At 36.4% G+C, this 9,647-nt stretch overlaps 1 non-coding gene across 1 annotated transcript; it reads left to right on the forward strand.

Moving 5' to 3' along the window:
• The first annotated feature begins 2,872 nt into the window (after positions 1 to 2,872).
• On the forward strand, positions 2,873 to 2,993 carry LOC121404529. The gene has a single exon (XR_005968069.1). It is a non-coding gene; the product is annotated as a U5 spliceosomal RNA (small nuclear RNA).
• Positions 2,994 to 9,647: the final 6,654 nt, after the last annotated feature.

Consider the following 9,647-nt stretch of genomic DNA (forward strand, 5'->3'; position numbering starts at 1 on the left):
TGAAATTTCAATTTGAAAGCTTAATAACTTTTTGAAGAACTTATATATAGAAAAGTAAAAACTTCTATACAGAAACAATGCCACATACTCTAGCTATCATTAAAAAAAAAACAAAATGCAATTTGGTGAACGCGTTGCGGAGATATGTAGCAGCTTACACACAGATTTTGTTCTACAAATTTATAGTGTAGTGACCAACGTGATTTTGTTTTGCGCTCCGCATTTTATTTTTATTATACCCGTACTCAAAAATAGTTAAGGGGTTAAGGAGTTCAGGGGTATATTAGATTTGTGGTAAAAGTGGATATGTGTAACGCAGAGAAGGAAAAATTTGCAGCCCCATAAAGTATATATATTCTGGATCAGCATCAATAGCCGAGAAGATATAGCCATAACTGTGTATCCGTCCGTCTGTCCGTTTTGATGAGCGCCTAGTTCTCAGAGACTATAAGAGCTAGAGCCACCAAATTTTGTTTCCAGAGTCATGTGATATCACACTCCGCTTCGCCCCCTTCTGCCGCCACAAAGGACGAAAATCTGTTGGCAGCCACAATTTTAAAGATACCAGAAAAGTAAAAGCGTAGTATCGTAGAAAATGAGCATATCTACCAGATTGCCGAATCTGAATTTGAATCAGATCGGATCAATATTATAGCCAGAGTAAAGAAATTAATTTGCAGTTGCTTCCCCCACCACCTCCAGCACGAGACTACGCTACTTATTCTCTTTATCGCTCGCACACACTCTGCCCTTTGCAATGCGCCACCTTTCGCAGAGAAGATGCAGAACCGACATTGAAGATGTATAATCTACATTTCAGATGTAGAATAAACATTAGGCTGGGCCAAAATTTGACCAAAAACATTTTTTTCTGTGTTTTCAAGTGGACACCTTCTAATTCTGTTAATGTTATTCAATAAAATTATAAAATTTTTTTAAATTTTTAGTTTAATGTTTGGGTGTTGCTACCACGAAAAGAAAATACGAATTTTTGGGTAAATATACATTAAAAAACATTTAATTCGTCGGTTTTTTCAAATAATATTGAAACGTAGAAACTAGTTCATATTGATAATAAGGTATTATTATATTTTTTTAGTTACTGTTAAAAAAATAACGATTGGTGAAAATCAAGAAGTTCAGCTGAGGTATATATATTTAGTTTACTAGTTCGCAAAAACTTGTGCACGTTTTTTACTGCCAATAACTGATTAATGAAGATATGAATGCTATCAATATATGTATATGCAATAGATTTCACCAATTATCCAACTTATTGAGAAACAAAATTTTCTTGATAACAATTTTTTGTATAATTTGGTAGAAACCTCTAAAAAATTAAAAAAATCATGTAACTTACTATTAAATCCAAGGAAACAAAACTAGGGGGTGTCCCGTTTGAATTTCGAAAAAAAAGTTTTTTGGCCCAGCCTAATAAACATGTAAGATGTAGATGACAGATGTAGCAAAAAAATTTAATATATATAATATTTTAAAATTCAACAGAAATCATAAGCTCACAAATTTATATACTGACTGAGTACGGGTATAAAAGTAGAGTCGCGTCCAAAGAAGCTACTCACACGTTCTTTCCGGGTTTTTTGTGCATAGGTGCATTCATTCGGCGTCGTTTAAGATATTACTTATTTAAATCTACGGAAAGACAGCGGATCTAAAATTGGTTGACCAAACCTCCGAAAATCACATTTGAAACGCTTGAAACATTGCTACACCAACGTTTTGGGCTCTTTCATAATTTTAACTCAAAATCTTTTACAGGATTTTTGATTCGTGGCGATAGAATAGATATACATAAAGATATTGCGAATCAAAGTTGATCATCAATTTTGCATTTGAAAGCTTAATATTTTCCAGACGGTAAGCTGATGGTATATACTGTTCTACTTGGTCTACATGTTTCTTCCGCTTTGAATATTGAACTATTTCATGCAGGAGCCATTTGCGATCTAATGCTCGGTCTGTGATTCCCGCATTAGAGAACTTAAGCTGAACGGCATTTAACTTGCTTTGAATAAAAGCTAACACATCATTAGATAAACCATGAGAAAACAAAAATTCTTTAAAAAAAAGTTCTGCCATAGAAAAAAAAAAATATCATCAAACCATTTCTAAGCCCCAAATCTTTAAGAAAAAGTTCGTTTTGTTCCTTGAGGAAAAATCGTGTTGACTAGTGTTTTTCACAGTTAATAAAAAAAACGAGAAGGAACGTGTGAGTCGCTTCTGTGGATGCGACTCTACTTTTATACCCGTACTCAGTCAGTATATGAATTTGTGAGTTTATGATTTTATCTTGAATTTTAAAATACTTTATATATTGCATTTTTTTTATACATCTGTCATCTACATCTACATCTAAAATGTCGATTACACATCTGAAATGTAGATTCTACATACACAATTTAGATTCTACATCTTCTCCGCAAAGGTTGCGCATTGCACAGGGCAGAGGGTGTGCGAGCGAGAAAGAAAATGAGTAGTGTGGTCTCTTGCTGGAGGAGGTGGGGGAAGCAGCTGAAAATGAATTTCTTTATTCTGGCAAGTAATGATCCGATCTGATTCAGATTCGGCAATCTGAGAGATATGGCAATTCTCTACGATACTGCGGGGAAAAATTTTGAAATACTCTTGTAGCAGTGCGATATCACATGAGTCTGGAAACAAAATTTGGTTGCTCTAGCTTTTATAGTTTCTGTGATCTAGTCGACAAACAAGACGGACAGACAGACGGACGGACAGACAGACATGGCTGTATCGACTCGGCTATTGATGCTGATCAAGAATAAATATACTTTATGGGGTCGGAAAAGTTTCCTTCTCTGCGTTAAACACATACTCTTTTACTAAAATACAGAGCCTCTGGCTTCTCTTCAATTGTCGAATAAATTTTTCGCCTTTTACTAAAGATTTCAATGGAGAGTAGCACTCTAATGAGTCTAAACAGAATTTTTTCGTAGTGTGTACGGGTATAAAAATCAGGTATTATACCCTTTTTAGACTGCCGCATCATTGTCGAAGGTGCGGAAAAATGCTGCGAGGCTTTTACACCAAAGCCGCATCTTTTTCGAAGCATCTGTCAGCTGTTCGGCCTACTACTAATGTAAACAAACTCGGTAAGCAAGAAGAAGAGAGAAAAAGCGTTTTTATTGAAATTTAAAGAAATTATCAAAATAATGAGCGATTTATTTGTAAATATGTCAAACTGTGGATTTGGGAGTTTCACTACGAGCACCCAATTGTTTATGGAGCTTGTTAAGGAGGAGTCCGTGTTGCTCATATTTAAACATTAAATTGAATTTACTGTTTGACAGTTGTTTGCTGTCGATACTCCCGTCGATAGCCCGTATAATTTCAGTATTTTGTAAAAATACTATACAGAATACGGCAACACTTGCCAATGATGCGCCGCATGATTAAAGATGCGGCCGCATCATTGTCTTCTTCTATCTACAGGGCACTTTATACCCTTTGATTTTTATACCCGTACTCAAAAAGAGTTAAGGGGTATATTGTATTTGTGGTAAAAATAGATGTGTGTAACGCAGAGAAGAAATCTTTTCCGACCCTATAAAGTATATATTAGGCTGGGCCAAAATTATACCAAAATTGTTTTCTTCTGTTTTTTTAAGTGGACATCCCACAATTCTGTTCTTTGTTATACAATAAAATTAAACAATTATTTGCAAATTTTTATACCCGTACTCAAAAAAGAGTTAAGGGGTATATTAGATTTGTGGTAAAAGTGGATGTGTGTAACGCAGAGAAGGAACATTTTCCGACCCCATAAAGTATATATATTCTTGATCAGCATCAATAGCCGAGTCGATATAGCCATGTCTGTCTGTCCGTCCGTCCGTCCGTCCGTCCATCCGTCTGTCTGTCCATCTCGATGAGCGCCTGGATCTCAGAGACTATAAGAGCTAGGGCAACCAAATTTGGTTTCCAGACTCATGTGATATCACACTGCTACAAGTGTATTTCAAAATTTCGCCCCGCCCCCTTCTGCTCAAACAAAGGACAAAAATCTGTGGCAGCCACATTTTTAAAGATACGATAAAACTAAAAACGCAGTATCGTAGAAAATGACCATATCTACGAGACTGCCGAATCTGAATCAGATCGGATCATAATTATAGCCAGAATGAAGAAATTATTTTCAGTTGCTTCCCCTGCCTCCTCCTGACCAAGACAACGAAACTCATTTTCCTTCTCGCTCGCACACTCTGCCGCGTTCAGTGCGCGAGCAACCCCTAGCGGAGGAGATGTAGAATATGAATGGAACATGTACAATCTACATGTTAGATGTAGAATGGACATTGTATATGTAGATGTAGATAGCAGATGTAGCAAAAAAATGTAATTTGTAAAATTTTTTTTTTGTCTAAAATTCTAAAAAATCATAAGCTCAAAAATGTATATACTGACTGAGTACGGGTATAAGTAGAGTCGTGTCCCCAGAAACGACTCACACGTTCCTTCTCGTTAGTTTTATGTTTGGGGGTTGCTACCACGAAAAGAAAATACAAATTTTTGGGTAAATATACATGAAAAAAAAATGTAACTCGTCGGTTTTTTTTCAAATAATAATGAAACTTAGAAACTAGTTCATATTGATAATAAGGTATTTTTTTTTTATTGTTTTAGTTACTGTTAAAAAATTAACGATTGGTGAAAATCAAGAGGTTCAGCTGAGGTTGATATATTTAGTTAACTAGTTCGCAAAAACTTGTGCAGGTTTTTTACTGCCAATAACTGATTAATGGCGATATCAATGTTATCAATATATATGCAATATGTAGATTTCACCAATTATCCAACTCATTCAGCTAAAAAAAATTTATTTTAGTTTTCTTGCTTAAAATTGTTTGTGAAATTCGGTAGCAACCTCTAAGTAAATTTATTAAATAAAAATAAAAACTTTAATATTCAGGCAGGCTCCGGCTTTCAAATTCACTTTGCGTTTTACTTTTCAGCAAAAAGTCATACTTTTCATTTCAAGACGCTCTGGAATCCACTTTTGTGAATTTGTTGACTCTTTGTACTATTAAGCGCCAAATAAATAAATAAAAATAAATCGCTCATTATTTTGATAATTTCGCACTGCTACAAGAGTATTTCAAAATTTTTCCTCGCAGTATCGTAGAGAATTACCATATCTCTCAGATTGCCGAATCTGAATCAGATCGGATCATTACTTGCCAGAATAAAGAAATTCATTTTCAGTTGCTTCCCCCACCTCCTTCAGCAAGAGACCACACTACTCATTCTCTTTCTCGCTCGCACACCTTCTGCCCTGTGAAATGCGCAACCTTTGCGGAGAAGATGTAGAATCTACATTTCAGATGTGTAATCGACATTTAAATGTAGATGTAGATGACAGATGTATAAAAAAATGTAAAATGTAAAATATTTTAAAAATCAAGATAAAATCATAAGCTCACAAATTTATATACTGACTGAGTACGGGTATGAAAGTAGAGTCGCGTCCACAGAAGCGACTCACACGTTCCTTCTCGTTATAATAAAAATAAAAAAAAAATATCCTAGTTGTATTTCAAAACAGTTTTTTTTTGCGGTATAGCCGACTTTTATATACCATTTGTCATTACCTGCTTATATTCAGAATTCGTATATTGTTGAATTCCGAGATTTTAGAGTTGGTTAGGAAAAATGGAAATTTAAATAAGTTTTAAATGAATTGTAATATGTTCTGGTTTGTTCGTGTTGTGTAACCCATGCCACGTTGTAGTATGGAAGTAGGTTAAAGTGTTGGTTGTTTCAGAGATCATCGGCCATTAATTTGGTCTTGCGGCTAGGTTGATCATGGTAGGGTGGGCAGTCAGCTGTCGTAGCAACATCAACGCAGCATTACAACAACCACCTCAGCTTGTGCATTGAAGCTCGTGTATTCCACCTTCCTCGGATATCTTAATATACTAGTATCACCTGTCCGCTTTAAAAACTGTTTCTTCCTCGCTATCAGATAAAGACCATATGATTCAATTCTTGGTGATTTCAATTTTCCAGGTACTGTTTGGTCTTCGGTAAACAAGTCTAATAATCTTGTGCCCATGTCACGACATGACTTTATCGACGGCTTGCTAGACCTATCCCTGTCTCAAGTCAACCATGTGAAAAATTCCTTGGGTCGATTGCTTGATCTGTGCTTTGTCACGGATCCGACCATAGCGTTGCTAACCCGAGCCACGTGTTCCCGAACATTGACGAAACAGTCAAATCGTTCTATGAAACTATTAACGACGCCCTTAATATATATGTTCCTGTCATCAAATCTTTGTCGTCAAAATCTCCTTGGTTCTCCAAGAATTTGTCTTATTTAAAGAAAAGAAAAACTAGGCTCTATAAAAAGTATCAGAAAACTGGATCTATGATTGTCTTCGCTCAATATTCCTCCGCTCGTTCTCAATTCCTCTGTGTTAATAGTCTTTGTTATAATCAATACCTTTCCCGATGTAGTAAACATTTTCGTAGTGATCCAAAAAAATTCTATTCGTTCGTTAATTCTAAACGTAAGTCCAATGCATTTCCTCCATCCCTCCATTATCAAAAAAAATCTGAATCTTCTGCTGCTGGTATTGCAAATTTATTTGTCATCTTCTTCCAATCAACGTACTCGTCACATATCTACCATGCATCTACTCCGTATCCCTACCATTTACCTTATGCCAACAGCATTTTTCTGCCTTTCTTTGAGGAAAGTGATGTTCTAGAAGGTTTGTCAAAGATTGACATATCATTCTCGGCGGGTCCAGACAAGGTACCAAGTTATATTTTAAAACACTGTGCCCAGTCCTTATGCAAACCGTTGACATATCTTTTCAACCTATCATTGGAACGGTCATGTCTTCCAGTGATTTGGAACGAATACTATATCATTCCGCTTCACAAAAAGGGTTCAAGATCTCACATTGAGAACTAACGAGGTATTGCTAAGCTTTCCGCTATTCCAAAGCTGCTTGAGTTCCTTATTACCAGGCAATTGCAACACCTATGCAGGAGTCTGATATCTCCATCGCAACACGGACTTTTTAAACATCGATCAACATTGACAAACCTTCTCGAGTTCTCTTCTTCAATTAACCGAGGATTTCAAAGCTCCCTGCAAACAGACGTAATTTTCACGGATTTTAGCAAGGCTTTCGACTTCGTGAACCATTCTCTTCTCATTCACAAGCTTTCTTTAATTGGTTTCCCCACTAATCTTCTAAACTGGATTTCGTCATATCTTTCTTACCGCACACAACGTGTTTTGTTTACTAATGTGTTGTCGAATTTCGTTAATGTTACATCAGGAGTGCCACGAGGTAGTCATTTAGGTCCACTTCTGTTTATTTTATTTGTGAATGACCTTCCTCAAGTTATAACATACTCCTCTACACTATTGTACGCTGACGATGTTAAAATCTATCTCTCCTACTCTGATTGGTACCTGCACAAACGCCTTCAACTCGACCTAAACGAGTTGCAAATTTGGTGTTCAACAAATCTCCTCTTTCTGAACCTTTCTAAATGCAAACTTATGACTTTTTACTGTCGCACTCCACACATTGTCTCGTACGCTCTAGGAATTCATGCCCTCGAACGAATTTCGAGTTCTAATGACATTGGAGTTCTTTTCGATCATAGACTGTGTTTTAATAGCCATATAGCTGCAACTGTAAATAAAGCTAAGGGTGTTCTAGCGTTTATAAAGCGTTGGTCCAAGGAGTTCGATGACCCGTATGTCACCAAAACACTGTACGTCTCCTTGGTTCGTCCGATTCTGGAATATTGTTCTTGTGTGTGGAGTCCACAGTACAAGGAGCAACAGTCCATTCTCGAGTCGGTCCAAAAACAATTTTTAATTTTTGCCTTACGTAATTTTAACTGGGACTCGGATAGAATCTTGCCACCTTATCAATCGAGGCTACATCTTTTAGACCTCCCTTCTTTGCGCCATCGCAGAATTTGTAACGGCGTTATGTTTGTACACAAGCTCCTAGTTGGGCTTGTTGACTCAGAAGCACTTCTTGGCCTGCTTGACTTTTCTGTTCCCCTTAGACCTACCCGTACCTTTCGTCCGTTTCATTTACACTTCTGTAGGTCTAATTAGGCTCAACACGACCCTTTTCGAATCTTATGCTCTAATTATAATAATCTTTATCACACCCTATCCCCTGAATTATCCCTTAAAATTATAGCCAGTAAGATATACCTGTTCTTACAATCCACTAATTTTTAATATTTGCTCTAATTATAATAATCTTTATCACACCCTATCCCCTGAATTATCCCTTAAAATTATAGCCAGTAAGATATACCTGTTCTTACAATCCACTAATTTTTAATTATTTCCTATATCCACTTTTTTTTTCCTTTAATTTTAATCATAATTTATGTTAGCAGATAGTTGCTACATTCGAAGTGTTGGTCGATATTAGGCCTACTGTATTGGATCGAACGGTAGGCTTAAATGTTTGAAAAAATGTTAACTCCGCATTTGCAACATCTCTGCAAATCACTTATATCTCCGTCTCAGCATGGATTTATAAGGCGACGATCAACAACCACAAATTGATTACAGTTTATCTCTTTTATCATTAAAGGTTTACAAGGCAATGTGCTGACGAATGATATTTACACTGATTTCAGTAAAGCATTCGATTCTGTAAACCATTCCGTTCTAGCATACAAACTTGACTTTTTATGGTTTCCGGATGGATTTCTAGCTACCTTCGTTCTAGGTCTCAAAGAGTCCTCTTCAAAAACTCATTCTCTTCACCTGTTAAGGTTACTTCTGGAGTACCACAGGGCAGCCATCTAGGCCCCCTACTATTCACACTCTTTATTAATGACCTGCCTTCAGTATTAACAAACTCTCGAGTACTCATGTATGCGGATGATGTTAAATTTTATGTCCAGTATAAGGACATTTCATTTCACTCTCGCTTGCAATCCGATCTCAATAACTTTCAGTCATGGTGTTGTGCAAATATGTTACACCTAAATGCCTCGAAATGCAAAGTAATGACATTTCATTGGCTCCTTATAGCCTCTGCGGTGGTTCTCTTGAGAGAACTACCTTGGTTGATTATCTTGGTATTAAACTAGACCCCAAGTTAAAGTTTTCTGAACACATTTCTACCATGGTAAGGAAACTTTTTACTTTTTGCTCTGCGTGGCCTTAACTGGGATTCAGGTGTGAGACTGCCATCTTACCCTCGTAGATTGATTTTAATAAACCTTCCAACCTTAGTTAGTCGTAGAAAAATGCTTGGTGTGATTTTGATGCACAACCTGATCAAGGGTGACGTAGATAGCCCTGACTTGTTAAGCCGCATATACTTTACGATTCCTATTAGATCTACTAGAAACTTTATTCCTTTGTTCCTTCCGGTTTGTAGATCAAATTATTCCTTGCACGAATTACATAGGGTCCTATGCTCGGACTTCAATTCCCTCTACCATATAATATCCACCACTAATTGCCTTCCTCTTCTTAAATCACTAAAACTAACATACCTTTCCCGTAATTAGTACAATTTATTAGCTATCTTTGCATGTTTAGCTCTTTGAGTTGTGTTTAGCTCTAATTTTCCTCTAATTTTAGATTAATATCTATATTTGGT

Source organism: Drosophila obscura, unplaced genomic scaffold (assembly GCF_018151105.1).
Source record: "Drosophila obscura isolate BZ-5 IFL unplaced genomic scaffold, ASM1815110v1 contig_209, whole genome shotgun sequence".
Lineage (NCBI taxonomy): Eukaryota > Metazoa > Arthropoda > Insecta > Diptera > Drosophilidae > Drosophila > Drosophila obscura.